The sequence below is a fragment of the Saccopteryx leptura genome, chromosome 1 (genome assembly GCF_036850995.1).
Source record: "Saccopteryx leptura isolate mSacLep1 chromosome 1, mSacLep1_pri_phased_curated, whole genome shotgun sequence".
Taxonomy (NCBI): Eukaryota; Metazoa; Chordata; class Mammalia; order Chiroptera; family Emballonuridae; genus Saccopteryx; species Saccopteryx leptura.
Genome location: NC_089503.1, coordinates 276,710,880 through 276,730,622, shown reverse-complemented (window position 1 = coordinate 276,730,622; position 19,743 = coordinate 276,710,880). Strand labels below are relative to the sequence as shown.

Here is a 19,743-nt window from a genome sequence, read left to right as displayed (position 1 = left end):
TTTTCATCTTAACAAAAAAGTATTGTTTTGTGCTATAGTCAGCCTGCCACTGATCACCTTTCACATATTAGCCTCTGCCCTAGAATACTCTAGACAATAGTATTGGTTCCATCTGTGCTTTCCATTAAATCCTGATAATCCTTCAACAGCTGGACATTTGGGTCTCACACACACAAACTCTTTCTGTAGGTCTGTTTGGTTACAGTTATGCTGATGCTATACTTACATCTGCTTTCAAATGCCTTTTATATGGTCCTTTGGGGCTGGGAAGTAGAACGGCCTGACATCACCAATTCAACAACACAATGATATAGTTCTCATCTCAATTATAATGTGATATTTAGTCACCTCTAATACTGAGCAGCACTTAGAATATTATTTTTAGACAAATGACAACATTAATGACAAGCTTCCAACTATAATGTGTCATTAAGTAACCTGGAAGTAACATCTCCAGTTAATCAAATGATTCTAATATCCTTTCTGTATTAGAAATACTGTAAATCTTACATTTTTCTTATATAATTTTTATGAGCAACATAGTAACTCATTCTAGTGTAAAATAATTTCATCAGATTCATATGACTACATAATAACAGTAATAAATTTTAAATGAAAAAATGTGAGTGGCTATAAAGTGCATGAATGGCCTAAACAGTCTATGTTACTAGTGCTTTCTAATGCCTCAGATATAGTCTATACCTCTGCCTTCCCTTATTATTTTTCAGTAGTTTAGCAAATTATCAGAGATCTTCTGCTAAATACTTTCTAAGTAATTGCCATCATCTGGCTCTCACATTTTACATTTTTCTGTGACTAGTTTCATCATTAACTAGAAAAATACATCTCAATGTATCCACAATCATGCAAATAATATTGTATCTATTTACTATACTGTAAGGTCCATGTGGGCAGAGATTATGTATCTCTTATTTATGATTTAACTATACCATTCAGATAGAATGACTACATGAAAGAGAAGGGGTTCAATAAATGTATGGTAAGTTGGTAATAAACAGATGAGAGTATATTCTTTTTTTTTTAAAGATGAGGAAAATTTGTACAATCTTTTTTATCTATTTCAGTATTGCATAAGGATATCTTTCAAAACATTTTTTTACCTGAAAGAATCACTAAGCTGTAGTTTAAGCTCATTTTCTTATTTTCCATTTCATGTTAACAGAAACAGCTCTTTTTATATTTGATGTTTATTATTAAGTCAATACCAATATTCTTTTTTTCCCCAGGCCATTTAGATGTATTTTCTTTAACCTTTCCTACTAATACAGTATTTTTTGTTTTCTTCTCTGTAACCAATTGGCTACACAATTCTCCTACAGGTATAATTAAATACATACGGAGGAGTTTTTTTTTTTCAGATATGTGTATTATGTACTGTTGAGTCAGCTCCGAATTCTGGCAACCTTATGAATGAATGATGTCCACATTGTCCTGTATTCAACAGCCCTGCTCAGCTCCAGTAGACTTATGCTTAGGGCTCATTTTATTGAACGAATCTGTCTCATGTTTGGTATTACTCTTTTCCTACTGCCTTATACTTTTCACAGCATTATTGTCTTTTCCAAAGAACCTTGTCTTTTCACGACATGCCTGAAGTCGGACAGCTTCAGATTTTGTAATTTTAGCCTCCAGCGATGTTTCAGGCTTAATGTGTCTAATAACATACTTCTTATCTTTCTGGTGTTCCAAAGTTACCATAGAGCTCTCCTCCAACACCATATATTTCAAATGAATCATTTTTTTTTTCAATATCAGTCCTCTTAACTGTTCAACTTTCAGATCTATACATAGTAACTGGGATAACCAAGTTGTATATTTTAAATTAGGTTGTAATGTTTTACATGCTTTCAAAAGAATCTTTAAAGAACTTGGCAGATTTGATAGTTATCTGCTGCCCAATTTATCATTGGTCCAAGGCAGCCTCTTCTGTCCTCATTCATAGACTAGTATTCAGATAATTCTTGTTCACCCCCCACCAGTACCACTTCGTCCCCAACCAACCACTGCTATACTACTTTTATTTTTATTGACTGCACTTCTCCAATTTATCTATCATTTTGCAGTCTATTTCAACCCCTGGAGTTCTAACCCCATCTTCTCATCTATCTGTATGTCTTTACTGTTAGACATTCAGGTTGTAAGTCTTCATCCCAAAGCCCTCCAATACTTATCATACACATTATTACCTCATATACTGTTTGGACTTAGTCATAATAAGAAGATGAAGAAAGTAATGAAAAGATAAAACTATATTGCTAGGGAAAGATGAGAGAAAGACATGACATAAGAAAGAGGAATAAAATGACTAGAAAGTATACTCTAGAGGTAAATAAATGACCTCTCATACCGAGAAGCATGTTCAATGTTAATAAATACACTTAAGGCACAGTGTTATCACATGGAGAAATTGTTTTTTGATGTTCACATATATGTATTCAATTTCATATTGGATATTGTTTATCTCACAAGGACTTCAAATTCAACATATATACAACTGATTTTTGACACTTTCCATCTTCTTCTAAATCAATTTGTCACTTTTTCAACCTGGGTCACTTTATCCATGGAGTAATTTCACTGCCTACCTTCTACTCATCATGGAACATTCAGTTCAGGTTTCACTTCCTCTAGGAACACTTCTCTGACCCCCGAATCTTTTCTCATTTCCCTGTCCTGTCCCAGTTTGGGGGAGGAAACTTATCTGCACAATTTCATTCATCACATTAAATTACAATTTCATATTGAATAATATAACATAAATTAATTTTTGGCTAGCATATATAACAGAACTGGGCTTAAGTGACAGTAAAATTCTATCCCTTCAATTTGCCATGAAATACAGATGAAAAAAAGTCATTCATTCACTCAATTTTACATTCAATGATTTATTTTATTGCCATTTATATGCCAGACATTGTTAGAAATGACATGATAAAGAAATGGTTTAATCAATTGTTAAGTTGATAAATATATGTTGACTACATCTCTAACTCTTTATTCCTATCTATTTCCAATTGTAATATGGATACTCTTCCTCCCACTACTCACAGGCCTTAACACAGGTTTTCACCCCTACACAGGTGTACCTAAAGTGCACATTTTTCCACCTTACCACAGTTCAACATTTCTCCATCCTTAGAGTACAAAGCGCTCATTCTTCAACCCGTAGAGTGGCCTTGACCTAAATTCCTCTTACCTTATCTCCTGCCTGACCCCTTTTGTGCTTTACTATCATCTGCAGACACACAGTTCCCTACATACACCAGACTGTCGGGATCTCAGTGGTCTACTCATTTTGGTCACTCTGCCTGAGATGTCCCTCTCCCCACTTAAATGACTCATTCACACTCATTTTTACCATTCAGCTCAGATTGATGTGTCCTATAAAGCTTCCTTAGCTATTCACTTCTGCTTTTTCCCTCCGCCAAGCCCCCAATCAGCCCCTTTACAGACTGAGAAAAAGGAGCACTCTTTTACACTGTTCATCTCACCACACTAAACTACAATTACCCGTTTTCTTCTCTTTTTTTATTTTTTTTAATATATTTTTCCAAAGCTGGAAACGGGGAGGCAGTCAGACAGACTCCCACATGCCCCCAACGGGGATCCACCTGGCATGCCCACCAGGGGGCGATGCTCTGCCCATCTTGGGGCGTCACTCTGCTGCAATCAGAGCCATACTAGTGCCTGAAGCAGAGGCCACAGAGCCATCCTCAGTGCCCAGGCAAACTTTGCTCCAATGGAGCCTTGGCTGCAGGAGGGGAAGAGAGAGACAGAGAGGAAGGAGAGGGGGAGGGGTGAAGAAGCAGATGGGCGCTTCTCCTGTGTGCCCTGGCCGGGAATCGAACCCGGGACTCCTGCACACCAGGCCGATGATGCTCTACCACTGAGCAAACCGGCCAGGGCCTTTCTTCTCTTTTTATCAACCAGTCTGAGTATCTTGAGAACAGGGCTTAGAGTGCAATAGAACCAATGGTGAATTAATATATGGTTTTAAGCACAGCAGTGACTAGAAAGACCAAACTGAAAGCAGTGAGAAGAAATCTGAGGCAGCTAGGCCAAAGGAAAGAGGCAAAGCGGGTATTAAAAAGAAGATGCGAAAGAGGACATACATGGGCATGGAACAAGGCAGTGCCAATGAGAGCAGCACAATTCCTAAACACTCTCTCACACTATCAAAATTGTCTCATTGACACAATGCTAGCCTCCAAAAGAGATACACAGAATATAATTTTCTTTTCTTGAAACCTCACTGGTTTTAGTCAAGACCATACTAATTTATAGAAGATGTTAGAGTAGTTTTTCATTTTCTATTGCCTGAATAAGTATACAATTAGAGTGATCTATTCTTCACATAGTTGGTTGAATAAATCTGTAAAATTATCCAGGCCTAGTATTTTTTCTTTGGAAGATTTTAAAGTACTAAATCAATTTATTTAATGATTGTAAAATCATTCAGGCTTTCTATTTTGAATTGGTTTCTGCAAATCCCATTTTTTTCCTAAGAAGTTGTCTACTTCTTTTACTTCTTAAATAAAATTATTAGCAAAAATGAGTCATAGTGTTTTATCATTATATTTTTAATCTCTGCTGTAGCTAAATTTATATTTATATTATATGCATTATTTACTTCTGTTTTTTAGCTTTAAATAAAGCATGTATGAAAAATGAAATTGCAAGTTATTTAAAGTAATCAATGTGATGCTTTAATACATATACTTATACCATAAAAGGATATCCCCCATCAAATTAATTTACATATCCATCATGTCACATACTTACTCCCTCATTTTTTGTTTTGGTGAGAACATTGAAGTTTGGCCATCTAAGCACATTTCACTTGTACAACACGGTGTTATCAACTATGACCCACATGTCATTTACTAGATCCCTAGATCTTGTCTTCTTTCTTATTAGTAATAAATCTCAATAAAGTTCTGTTTATTATACATGTCTGCTCAGATAAAAACTGTTGACTCTACTAGGTTTTTGTACAATCTCTCTCTCTCTCTCTATATATATATATATATATATATATAAATATATATTTAATTTATTAATTCTAATATTTATTATCACTTCTTTGAGTATTATTTTGCATTTAGTCTATTATTATTTTTCTAATATCCTAAGTAAACAGTAACTTGTTCATTTTCTTTCTCTAGTGATATGTAAGAACTTGATAGCTGTATGTAAAAAATTTTTTGAAGTCTTTGTCTTTTATTTATTTAAAAATTTTTTTATAAGACTTTATTCATTTTAGAGAAAGAAGGGAGGGGAGGAGCAAGAAGCATCAACTCCCATATGTGCCTTGACCAGGCAAGCCCAGGGTTTCGATCTGGCGATTTCAGTGTTCCTGGTCGAAGTTTTATCCACTGTGCCACCACAGGTCAGGCAAAAATCTTTTCAAGTGGTTATTACCAATATGTTCTAAGAACTTTTGTATTTCTTTTTACAAATTTCTATACCCCCAAATTATTTCAGTACTTGTAGAGATATTGTTTATATATTTCTAGAATTTTGAGATTTCATTTATATTTTTATTTACTGATTTTATTTACTGATTTCAAAGTTAATTTACATTATTGTCAGTAAACATTGTATGATATTAAATTTCATGATAATTACTGAGACATGATTTAAGACCTAGCACATAGCTGATTATTAAAAATGCATATTGTATATGTGTATTTGAGAAGAATATTTATTCTCTAAATATTGAATGCACCTGATCAGACAGTGGTGCAGTGGATAGAGCTTTGGCCTGGGATGCAGAGGACCCAGGATCAAAACCCCAAGGTTGCAGGTTTGAGCACGGGCTCATCTGGCTTAAAGTACGGGCTCACCAGCTTAAGTGTGGGGTGGCTGGCTTGAGCATGGGATCATAGACATGACCCCATGGTGGCTGGCTTGAAGCCCAAGGTCACTGGCTTGAACCCAAGGTCATTGGCTTGAGCAAGGGGTCACTTGCTCTGCTGTAACCCCTTGGTCAAGGCACATATAAGAAAGCAGTCAATGAACAACTAAGGTGACCCAACAAAGAATTGATGCTTCTCATCTCCCTTCCTGTCTATCTGTCCCTCTGTCTGTCTCTCTCTGTTTCTGTCCCCACATCTAAAAAAATATTGAATGCAGGGTTTCAAAAATTTCTACCAGATCATGCCTTTCACTTTTCCCAAGTATTATGTATTTTTAATAAACTGTACCTTATTAATCTCCCAATAATTGAGAAGTACATGTAAAATAAAGTCTTTCACATAATGGTTGTTTCACAATTTCTCCTTTTAGTTTCATCAGTTTTGTTTCATAATTTTGGAGAATTTTTATGAGATAAATTCAAGTTTAGAACAGTACTATCTTTCTGGTGAAATAAACCTTTTATCGTTATGTAGCAGCCCTTTTTAACCCTAGCAATGCTATTTGGTTGAAGTCTACTTTTTCAGTTGTTGACATAACTCTTCAGCATTCTTTAGATCCATATTTACCTGTTATGTCTTTTTTTCTTTTTTACATTCAAACATTCTATTGACTGTGCTATTTTGAATTCCCACTAGTGCTCTATGAGAATTTTGGCTGCTCCACAATCTTTTTGCCTGTAGTGTGGTCAGTCATTTTAAGTTTAGCCGTTCCTGTGTGCATAGATTTTAATTTGCATCTCTCTAGTAATAAATGAGGCACGTATGTCCATATGCTTGTTTTCCATCCTTGGATATTCATTGGTTAATAGTCTTCAACCTTATAGCATTTTTATTGAATTACTTCTTACTGTAGTATCTACAGAGATTTTACTATATTCTGAAAAGAAGTCCTTTCTTAGATACATATTTTGCAAATATTTTCTGTCAGTTTTGGATTGCCTTCTTTTTCTCTCTGCATTTCTTTAAGTCTTCTTTAAATTCACTTTGAAAAAGTTTTTAAATTTACATTATCAATGTCTTGCATATCTACTGTCAAATTTATTATCAAATATTTTATATTTTTATTAAATTTTAAGAGCTTTTTAAACATTGCAATTTCAGATTGTTTTATTCATATTTAGTATGTTGACACTATATTCTGTGTCCTTGCTAAACTCACTAATAACTTTTTAATAGATTCTTAATGCATGGTGAATTGGACCTCCAGTAAAATAATGAATAAAAAACTAAGAGTGGTCAACCTTAGAAAAAATGTTTAATTCCAATTTTTTTTTCAACTTTAAATATAAGGGAATTACGTTATTTATAGAAATTCTTTATTTAATTGAGATACATTTATTATATTTCTAATCAGCAGAGTGGATTTTATCAGGAATAGGCATTGAAGCTTGTCAAATGCTTTTTCTATATCTATTAAGATAATTTTCTCATTGAATAACAATTTATAATAAACATCTATTTTATTAATCTGGTGAAATACATTATTCTTGAATAATTAACCTTGCATTCTCAGTAAAAATATTTTTATCGCAATATATTATCTTTATTTATGGCTAGATTCAGTTTTCTAAAATTATAAAATAAATTAAATCTATATTTGTTAGGAATATTAGTCTATAGATTTCTTTCCTTGGTTTATCCTCATTTGGTTTGGGGCAATATTCATTTCTTTTCTATTATATGTAAGAGTTTGTATAGAATTGCCATTATTTTTCCTTCTTTAAATACATGGTACAATTTACCCATGAAGCCATTTGGGCCTGGGCTTTTCTTTTTTTCTTTTCTTTAATTTTTTTTTTTTTTTTTTCTGAAGCTGGAAACGGAGAGAGACAGTCAGACAGACTCTCATATGCGCCCAACTGGGATCCACCCGGCACGCCCACCAGGGGCGACGCTCTGCCGCGACCAGAGCCACTCTAGCGCCTGGGGCAGAGGCCAAGGAGCCATCCCCAGCGCCCGGGCCATCTTTGCTCCAATGGAGCCTTGGTTGCGGGAGGGGAAGAGAGAGACAGAGAGAAAGGAGGGGGGGTGGAGAAGCAAATGGGCGCTTCTCCTATGTGCCCTGGCCGGGAATTGAACCCGGGTCCCCCGCACGGCAGGCCGACGCTCTACCGCTGAGCCAACCGGCCAGGGCAGCCTGGGCTTTTCTTTATAGGGAGATTTTCTTAATAAAAATTCAAAACTTTAATATAGTAGATGTCTACAGGATCCGGGTTTTCCTTGAGTGAGTACTGGTGGTTGGTATTTCAATAAATGTGTTTTTCATCACTAAGTTTTCAAATTTACAGGCATAGAGCTTTTCACAATAGCTCCTGGTCCTTTTATAGTCTGTAGAATCTTCAGTGATGTTTCTTCTCATTCTTGATATTTCTAATTTGTGTCTGCTTTCTTTTCCTTAGCAGTTTAGCTAGAGGTTTATAATTTTTATCTCAAGAATCATTTTAATTTACTTCTTTTGTCTTTTGTTATTCTATTTTACATTCCAGTGATTATTACTTTTTATTATTTTTCCTTCTGCATAGCTATGCATCTCAAATATAGAATGTGTGATAAGTTCATTCTCAATCAGTTCAAAATATTTTGTCATTTCATTTATGGTTTCTTTGTTGATCCATGCATTATTTAGAAGTGTTCTTTTTATTTTTTAATAACATGAGATTTTATAAATATACTGCATTACCATTTTTTAATTTAATTCCATTATGATCAGAGAATATATTTTTCAATTTTTTAATTTTTAATTTTTTATTTATTCATTTTAGAGAGGAGAGAGAGAGAGAGAGAGAGAGAGAGAGAGAGAGAAGGGGGGGAGGAGCTGGAAGCATCAACTCCCATATGTGCCTTGACCAGGCAAGCCCAGGGTTTCGAACCGGCGACCTCACCATTTCCAGGTCGACGCTTTATTCACTGCGCCACCACAGGTCAGGCCAAGAATATATTTTAAATTATATCAATTCTTTTAAATTTATGGGGACTTTTCATAGATCAGAATCAGATTGGCTGCTAAATTTTCTATATGTACTTTAAAAGTATTATATAATTTCTGTGCTTTTGTCAAGTGCGGAGTGCTATAAATGTTACTGAGATCAGGTTGGTAAATAGTATTATTTGATTTCTGGGTATTATTTTTTATTTTTTTCTGTTTCAGTGGATGCTCCACACTATACAGTATACCTACATGTCACAGTCTACTTTAGATAATGGTGTTCCACTTCATATATGGGATAAGAAAAACCTTTACAGAATTTACTTTCTCTATATGAAATATATCTGTTGTCCTTGGCTGCTTTTTGCTTTCCTCTTCATCAGTATTTTTCAGTAATTTAAATCATGTGTCTTCTGCTTGGAGTTTGCTGAGGTTCTTCGATATATAAATTTATAGTTAAAAAGTATTTTGAAAAGTTGGAGGCATTATTTCTTGAAATAAGGTTTTTGTCTTCCCTTACCCCTGCCTCAGCTCACCAATACTCTATTTTTATGGGTTTTTTTCTGTTTTATTTCTGAATAATTTCTATTGCTATTCCTTTAAATGCACTTTCCTATTATTTATAATTTCCAATACCATTAAATATTTTTCATCTTAAATATTACACTTTTCATATCTAAAATTTCAATCTTGAACTTTTAAGAAAATCTTCCATTAATTTCCTCATCATGCTCTTGAACATATGGAGTGTATTTGTAATAGCTGTTTCACCATCTTTGTCTGCTAATTCTAACATCTGTGCCACTTTGGGTTTGGTTTTTATTGATTGATTTTTCTCCTGATTAATATTACAATGGTGCCTTGTGATACGAGTTTAATTTGTTCTGTAACCAAGTTTGTAAGTCAGTCAACTTGTGTACCAAACAAATTTCTCTCATTTAAAATAACTGAAATAGATTTAATCTGTTCCAGCCCTGGGAAACATCCCCAAACCATCCTAAATTATTAAAAAAGACATGTTTTTAATTAAGAAACACACATGTATACTTTACCAATGCATAATGAAATATATGAAATAAAAGAAAAAAAGTGTTATTTAGTACTGTATTCTTACCTTGGAGACAGATAAGTGCAGCTAACAAAGGTGAATGGCAGAGGAGGAGGGTGGGAGGAAGGGATGCAGGCATAGTAGACATGTAAACTAAAACTGCACTTTCTTTACTTAAAATGAAAACTTAATTGTAAAAAAATGCACTTTCTTAACTTTAAACTTAACCTAAGCTTAACATTACGTATTTTTCATTTAATCAACACCTGTTTTTGCCTTTTTGGCTGCACTTTCAGCACTTTCACTTGCAGGACTTTTGAATAAAAATCTACCCAAAGAGGTTTACTTTTGCCTGCCTTTTAAAATGTTACAGAAATGGGACAAAGAAGTGTCATTAAAAAGTGCTGAAGCACGACCAGTTGAAACTTTTTCTGGGTGTTTCTTTTCAATGACACTTGAAAGCTTCTCCCACATTGCCAGCATGTCTTTAATTTCACTTGTAGAAATCACTTCCTCTGACTCTACCTCCTCCTCACTACTAATCTCTTGAAGGAGCTCCGTATGATGCATCATCTGTAGCTCCTTCAACTCCTCAGGTGAGAGTTCCTCCTCATGTTCCTCGATGAGTTAATTTACATCACCCTCATCTACCTCCAGACCCGTCGACTTTCCGAGGGACACAATCTCCTCCATCGCTTCTACCTCAGTCTCAGTCTCTGGTTCGAATCCTTCGAAGTCCCTGTCTGCAACAACATCAGGCCATAACTTTTCCATGCTGAGTTCAAGGTTCTTCTTGTAACCTCTTGCCATACCAAGTCAATAATGCTTAAACATATCATGATATTGTAGTGATCTTTCCAAAATTCTTGAAGGGTTTGAATTGTATTCTCAGTCACCTCAAAGCAGCAGCGGAACAAGTGCTTTGTGTAAAGCTTTTTAAAGTTGAAAATGACCTGCTGATCCATAGGTTGCAAGATTGAAGTCCTGTTGGGTGAGAGGTAGAGGCCTTTCATGAATTTGAATTCATCGAGAATGTCATCTTCAAGACCAGTTGGGTGAGCTGGAGCATTATCAAAGATTAGTAATGCTTTAATTGGGAGTTTATTTTCTTGAAGTTATTTCTTCACTGTAGGACCAAAGATGAGATTTACCCATTCAATAAAAAACTGCTGCATAACCTATGCCCTAGCATTGGCACGCCACATAACCTGCAGTTTTTCTTTAAGAATCTTGTGAGTCTTAAAGACTCGAGGATTTTTATGAATGATACACAAGCAGTGACTTTACTTTACATTCACCGCTAGCATTTGTACACAATGCAAGGGTCAGACAGTCCTTCATGGGTTTATGGCCTGGCAGCTTCTTCTCCTCTGTGGTGATAAAAGTCCTCTAGGCCATTTTTTTCTAAAACAATCCTGTCTCATCACAGTTGAACACTTGTTGGGGGATGTAGCCTTCCTTTGTGATAAGCACAGCAAAATGTGCGATGTACTCCTCAGCTGCCATAACATCAGCACTCGCAGCTTCATCATGCCTCACCACCAAGTGGATGCCAATCTCTTCTTGAAATTTTTAAACCAGCTGTGACTTGCCTTAAACATATCTTTTGCTGTCTCTTTTGAGATTGATGGTTCTTTCTTCTTCAAGTCACCGTAAATAAATCATGCCTTTTCGCATATTACAGTCTCCATCACTGTATCTCCTGCCAGCTCTTTCTCTTTCACCCACACCAGTAGAAGCTTCTCCATTTCTTCATGAATATTTGTCCTTAACTGGGACAGAATTGTAGTTCCTTTCAGTGGATTTGCACTTTTGATGGCATCCTTTTGTTTAAGGATGGTACAAATTGTGGATGTATTGCGGTCGTACAGCCTTGCCAGTCCAATCACTTGTACAGCATGCTCATGTCTTTCTATTATTTCTTGCTTTACTTCTATCGACATCATTCTCTTCTTCTCACCACTGTCCTTTACACTCACTTTCTTTGGCCCCATGATAGCACACAAAAAGTTAGTAAAAAATGCAAAAATGATGCAAGAATGAGTACAGCACATGAGATTCGACTTGATTCTGTGGGTAACACATGAGAAAGAACAAGATGCTGGTGTTGTGCTGCCGATACCGGACCCGTGCGCCAATGCACCAAGTATCGTATCTTGAAATTTCGCTCAGATCTTGAACAAAAATATGTATTGAGTCGCAGTTTGTATCTTAAAAAAATTTGTATGTTGGTCTGCTCATATCTCAAGGTACCACTGTATATTTTAGTGCTTCTTTACATGCATGCTAATTTTTGATTGAATGATAAACATTTTGAATTATCTTTTTATTTTCTATAATCTCTTTAAATATTTTGGTGGGGGGTTATTCTGGAATGCACTTTTTTAAACATGAAAACAATTTGATCCTTCCAAGTCTTACTTAAAATTTTTTTTCATGTCAGGAACAGAATAGCTGGAAGCCAAAAATTTATTTGATTCCACTACAAAGATAATATAGACTCAATGGTCCACATGTTAGTAGTCCCTACACTCTGGCTCATAAAAACATTAGAACTGGGGACCAGCTTTTCTGCTAGTTCTTTTCCAAAGGTCTGTTACCTTGTCTTCAGTAGATTATGTGTATATGTACAGACCATCATTCAACCAAAAACTAACAGAAAAACCCTCTTCAAGTTGCCAGAGAGTAAATTAGTCTTTCTCTTTTTCTCTCTTATGCAAAGCTGTCCTTCCCAGCTCTGTCCTGCGAATGTATTCACTTACCTGTCTTGGTATTCCTGAAAGCTGCTGTGTGTCTCTTCAACTCAGAAACACTGTGCCTCCCTCCAGGCAAAGAGATGGGGATGTTCATTGGACACTGCCCATTCATTGCCTTTCTCTCCGGGAACCTGAACTGCCTACTATCTAAATCTGAATACTTTGTTTCATAAATTTATTTATTTATTTATTTATTTATTCATTTTAGAGAGGAGAGAGAGAGAGGAGAGACAGAGAGAGAGAAGGGGGGAGGAGCTGGAAGCATCAATTCCCATATGTGCCTTGACCAGGCAAGCTCAGGGTTTCAAACCGGCGACCTCAGCATTTCCAGGTCGACGCTTTATCCACTGCGCCACCACAGGTCAGGCTGTTTCATAAATTTTGTCTGGTTTTCTTGTTATTGAAGGTGGGTTAGTTTATCTGGTCTTTGGAAAGAGAAGCCAGAAGTTGCCCACTCATTGAAATTTTAATCTGATTGTCATAGTATGCATTTCTATTAAGTTTTTTTTAACTAATTCTGTTAATTTTGAGAGTCCAAGGTACATGTATTTTTTTTCTGTGATTTCATTATTTATTTTTCTAAGCATTTAATGCATATGTTTTATACTGTCTGCATGACATTTCTAATATCTGAAGTCATTGGACTGTATGACTAAATACTTCAGTATTTTTTCTCTCATTCTTTCTGCATTACTTCTTTGTGTGTTCTGCGGTTTTAAATTTGAGTACATGTTTCTTTCATCTTACTTTGTGGGAATTCTGGGGAACTAAATTAGAGACACTTTACTCTAGAGAGTACTGGTTTGTTTCTGTTACATTCTCAGTGGCACTACTAAACTTGAACACCTAAGGTCCTATGATATTTTATTAAAAATATCCAATGTCCTATTTTACATTGGCCCATATAGTAAGATTTTACTTCTCTTACCACTGATCTCAGGCTTGGTCATATTGCTTGCTATGGCCTATAAAATAGGAGAAAACTGTGGGTTCAACTTTGAGCAAAACCTTCAAAGCTCTTGCATATTTTTGCAATAACTTTTCTCCTTTTGTCACTAGGCTATCATGTCACAGGCCAAAGCTACTCCTTAAGACTTGCTTTGTCTTGGATCAAAGAGTATGTGGAACAAAGCTGTTGCTGACACACAATGCACATAAATATGAGTGAAATTTATATCTCTAAGACCTGGGCTTTTTTGTTGTTGTTACTTTAGCATAAGTTTGCCTAAGCTTGAAAGAATCGCAGGTTAAGCTCCACCACACCACATGGGTTATCAAGCCAAAACTTATACTCCAATCCAATAATGTTGGTGTTGGTAACTGGCCCTTTTGTGAAAGCTTGCTTATACTATAGTCCTCTATGTTCTGGACTTTCCTTAAATGTTTTTTCTTTCTTATATTTAAATGATAAATTTTTTTCTTTAATTCCTATAAGAGCAGAAATATATCAAAAATGATTCTTATCAAGAAACGAGTTGTTTTGTAGCGCAAAGAGTATGAGAGCACTTGTTCCTTCAAGTAACCAGATGTAGAAGCCCACAGCTCAGGGTGATGAATGAAAGGAAGCAAAAGTTGAGCATCCTCTCCTGGTCATGAGTACTCCAAAAACTCTCCCGCCTTCGTGATGGCCACTGGAATTGTAAATGTTAAAACATGGAAGAGAGAGTAAAAACTTATCAAACCTTTTCCCTTTCTGAAGGGAAGAATGGGTTAAGTTTCTACAAACATGTAGAAAAGAATCAAGGTGACAAATTTATTTAAGCCAAATGAAAAATCATAAGACCGGATTACCCCAAAAATATAGAAGAGTCCAAATGAAGTCTTCCTTAGTCACTGGGACTATTTATGTACCATTAAATGTTATTATTAGGTTGATAGCTAATAAAAGTTTCACAAGTTTTAAATAGAAACATACTACATATATCCCAGTCTTATAACTTTTGATGAATAATTTAAAAATTAAAATTTACTGTTTTTATTGATTTTTTTCACTAAGCTGTAATTTCATGTATACAAATAGATTTTTAATTACCTCAAGAAATTTGAGGTGACCTATTTAGATCTCCCAATTAAGCTCTTAAAAACTATTTTTGTAAGTTTATTTGCTTTTAATCAAACTTCCCAGTCACTCTAAAAAGAAACTGTGGAAATGTTTATGTGTGCCAATACATGCAATATAGCAACCACATGTTTTCTTATCTCTCACAGACTGAGTACAATCAAAAATCACAAACCTTTATTAGCAATGACAAATCTAACTAGAATTTTAGTCTCATGAAAACATTTTTAGTAAGCACCCTTTTCTTAAGTTGCTAATAAATTTTGTGTTATTAATATTGCTTATCCTCTTCTCCAAGCTCTTTTTTCTTTGTTTCCATCATGAACATAGCAATGGATAATTCATGCATTGAAAAGTTAAACCAACAAGTAAATTGTCACTCTTTATGAACATACTGAAGTCTATTGTTGAGTCTATTTCTCAACATGGGTCAGCATTTAGAACTAGTAGTCAATTAGTAAGACCCTCAATATTGACTATCTGTTTCTCTTCAACCAACCATATTATCATATAATGTAAACAAGACTTTTCATAGAGGTTATATTCCAGCAAAAACCATTGTTAGGCCCTCCAGTAATGGTAGATTTGTTAGGACATGCAGCCTCTTCTCCACATCTGGTCATTGGTACTGGGTCTCTGCAACAATTGCCACCACTCACGTCCCCAGATGTATAAACCAAAAATATGTTTACATTTTTAATTCTCTTCTAATTTTAGTTGTTCTCTACTATCCTTTTCCTACACGAACACACACAAAATTATACCAATTCTTAAAAATATCAGCGATTGGTAGTTGGCATTTCATAGTTTAAAACAAACACTACCCATGAGCATTCTAGTATTGAATTACCCAGTAACAAAATATAGAGATATTAGGGAGAAAAAAAATGAAAAAGGATTTATCATGGAATACAAAGCCTAAAGCAGAACTCAAGCCTCTTGCCTTTACTTTTAGTTGAAATAGTTTCGTTTCATATAATTTTCTCTTTTACATAGAGTAATACATGTATCAATCAGATTTTTTTCAGTACCTGTATATTAAGGATTTCTTGTATTTAGTGTCTATGTTACAATATTAAATAATATTAAAAACTGAAGAGACATATTATGTCTAAGGTGAAGATCAGAGGGTTCTATATTTTAAGTTATCTTTTAAGATAAAAACTACTTTTTTACAGAGTTGATGTCTGAGTATATATTCATTTCCAGGTCTTAAATTATTTCTTTCAAAATTTACCACCTAAAAAGTTTAAATCTATTTTGATTCATACACATCAAAGTTGGGTTATTTATTTGAGTGGTGGTAGTTACTGATTATATTTGGATGTGAATCTAATGAAACTATTTGTTCATTAAAATTGGAAAAATCATATTTTACTTTGACTGAATCAACATGTAAATATTAACTCCTGCTGATATGAATGGAAATCTTGACTAGAGTTCAAGGATAGTCTTTGGCCCTGGCAGTAATCTTAAATTTCTTGATATGATAAGAAAAATAAATCTTTAGAAAGAATGCTACACAAACAGTAAAATTAAGATTCTCTCTTATTTAGATATGCAAAAATTAAGTACCACCACTGAGTAAAACTTATCCTAAAGAAATATAAACCAACAAGCAAGAGCCGTGTGTGTGTGGGTATGTACATGCATGTATGATATATGTTTATGCATGAAGTAATCAAATAGTGACCATTTAGTTTAAATGTAAAAGAATTCACTCATCTTTTTCAATCTAACAGAAAAAAAGACCACAACAATGAATGCAAGCTTCAAGAATTTCTCGCAGATGCAAAAGTCCTTCTTATTATAATTTGTAATTGTCCATGGGTAAGTGCACATTCATTTGAATTCCTGAAAGACTGAATCTTGTAAAGAGTACAAGATGGGCCCATATTAAAACTTTTAATGACTTTAGTAAAAAAAAGGTGGAACTTTGCAGCCAGCTGGCTCCATACCGAAAGCCAGGCTGCACAGCTTGAACTTAAAGCTATCTTAACATAATGAATAAGTGCCAATAATTAGCATATGTAGTGTGAACAGGTTTGCTGGCACGAGCAAGTGAAAAACTCCAAGGTAAAGTTATTATTAGGGAGTAATTAGCTCTGTGAAGTAAATGAGTGAAACAATAGCTGCCAGCACTGACAATATGGCTAACATCTGACTATGTGGAAGATAACATTGTAAAGTATTGCTCCCTGAGCTAGAATCTGTTAATAACCATATGTTAGTGTAATTAATGCAGAGTCTTTTTGACCTGTTGTCACATAAGAACAATACTTTCTTGGAAACATTCAAACAGGCAGTCCCACACTCTGGGTAAGAAATAATTGTGAAAGTTGCTTACAAACAACTCTTACATTTAAAAATTTTTTTTTTAAGAAAAGAAAAAAAAAATTCAATGAGTGAAAAAACTGACGGATAGAGCATGAGATGAGGTAAAACTGTTTCCCCGTCTGACATCCTACACACTAAAAATTCAACTGCAACAGAATGGATCCTTCAAGGTGACTAGAATTCAGCATATATTTGGACAGAATAAATTAAGGGTAGACAAAGTAAATTTTATTATGAAATATTGAGCTTTATACCAAAGGTTTTCCTCTAAATTTCACAGAAAGCACACAGTCATGAACACACACACACACACACACACACACACACACACACACCCATAAACCATAGCTTGAGAAATATTTCAAAACAATTTTAAATTTCAATACTATTAAGCACCTTTTGCCCCTACATCTAAACTCCTCAGGAACAAGAAATGCATCTTATTAAAATTTTTATTGTCTGTGAGTTTTAATATCTTATACATAGAAACTATCTTCAGTAAGTATTGATTAAATATAGAAGACACTTGTGTAGTATTGATGATTTTGGCAACACAACTTAAAATAGATTGGGGGGATGGGAAAGAAGATTATATAATATGATTTCTAAGAGAGTCTTAGATAATAATATAAAAGAAAGGAGTCTATAGAACTATATGGGTCTTTCCATTCAACAATTATTATCCTTCCTTTATGCTTTTTTCCTCTCCTATTTCCTTCACCCCCTCCCTGCTCCTATTTAATATTTTGTTCTGCATGAAGTCTTTATGATTTTTAAAATACATTCATATAAAATATTTCACAACAATTTTATGTGCCTACGAGTTTATCTACCTTTCTACTAGTTCACTATTACTTCCATTAATGTACTAGTCTTTCTATTATTGGTGATCAAATTGACAGTCATATTTTGTTTAAACTAAATTTAATACTGAAAAGGTTGAAAATTTAATATTTTCTAATTACAACTGTACTCTCTAATGCAAACTATGCAGAATCAATTATTTTCCCTTTTATTATCCATCATATATAAATATTTTCCTAAGACTTTACAGAATCTTCTCACAGAGCCATGGTTTAATGCAGGGGTCGGGAACCTTTTTGGCTAGAGAGCCATGAATGCCACATATTTTAAAATGTAATTCCATGAGAGACATACCAGGACCCGTGTACGTTACGCATTATCCAATAAAAATTTGGTGTTGTCCTGGAGGACAGCTGTGATTGGCTCTAGCCACCCGCAACCATGAACATGAGCAGTAGGAAATGAATGGATTGTAATACATGAGAATGTTTTATATTTTTGACGTTATTATTTTTTTATTAAAGATTTGTCTGCAAGCCAGATGCAGCCATCAAGAGCCACATCTGGCTCATGAGCCATAGGTTCCTGACCCCTGGTTTAATGTATTAAAAGTGTCCAGACTAGTTGAGCCTGACCAAGAGGTGGAATGGTGCATCAAGCATCAGACTGGGATGTGTAGGACCCAGGTTCAAAACCCCGAGGTTTCCAGCTTGAGTTTGGGCTCATCTGGTTTGAGCAACGCTCACCAGCTTGAGCCCAAGGTCCCTGTTAAGCCAAGGGGTCACTCAGTCTGCTGTAACCCCTGGGTCAAGGCAGATATGAGAAAGCAATTAATGAACAACTTAAGGGGCCACAACAAAGAGTTGATGCTTCTCATCTCTCTCCCTTCCTGTCTTTCCCTATCTGTCCCTCTCTCTGTCTCTCTCTATCTCTGTCACAAAAAAAGACTAGTTGAATATTTCTTTCAACCAGTTTGCATGATTCCAAAATAACAAGGTGATTGCAATTTATCATTATACCCAACAAAGTTGTTATCACCAGCAAGACAAAGTACTATAACTGACAGAAATCTCAGTTTCATATTCCCAGTAATGGTAATAAAATAACAAAATAACTTAAGGTACTAGCTATTTAGCTCTGAGATCTATACACAGATTTACACACATAAATGTACACACACACACACACACACACACACACACATTTAACTTCACCTCAAAGAAGGAAACAGAAGGTATTCATAGCATTTCTTAGTTAAATACACTTGTAAAAATTGCTTATGATGATATAGTCCACAATGGACACTCAGATATATGTTTGGTATATTTTCATGATTATTAATTTCTCATCCCATATTATTTTAAAATTGTATATGAATATATAAAAAGATGCTACTTGAATATGTCTGAGTTATGGCTAAACTTAATTTACCTTGAATCTTCTACTTATTCCAACTAAACTTCTCAGATATAGCTCATGAGACAGAAAACTCATAAACTCATTAATAAGCATTTCACAAACTATAAGATCATTTTCATCGATTCCTGCAGAAAGTTTGATAACTTTTGAATCTAAGCTGTATTTAATCTTGATAATAAAAGAAACTTTGAAATTTAATGGAAGCTTGTTAGTAACTTTCTCACCCTTTATAGAGGAATAGTTTTCTTTAGCAATGTTTAATACTTCACAGACTAAAGTGGCCAAGTAAAGAACACTGTGTGTTTGAGATCTCACACATTCATCTTCTCGCTAAACATCTGTTTAAGGCCTGTGTGATCTACCTGTCAGCACCAGTGATCCATAAAGTGTTTGAACCTCCTGTCACAAACCTCTGAGCTGGTTTGATCAGAAGCTTTGTGCACACTAATCACACC

The 19,743-nt window shown here is 34.8% G+C and overlaps 1 protein-coding gene and 1 non-coding gene across 14 annotated transcripts in view; both read right to left on the bottom strand.

Annotated features, from left to right (window-relative positions):
• The window catches only part of SOX5 (SRY-box transcription factor 5), a 1,089,507-nt gene that overhangs the window by 170,169 nt on the left and 899,595 nt on the right, over positions 1-19,743 (bottom strand). The gene's annotated exons all lie outside the window — the stretch shown is intronic.
• On the bottom strand, positions 7,998-8,073 carry TRNAG-GCC (transfer RNA glycine (anticodon GCC)). Its single transcript has one exon. It is a non-coding gene; the product is annotated as a tRNA-Gly (tRNA).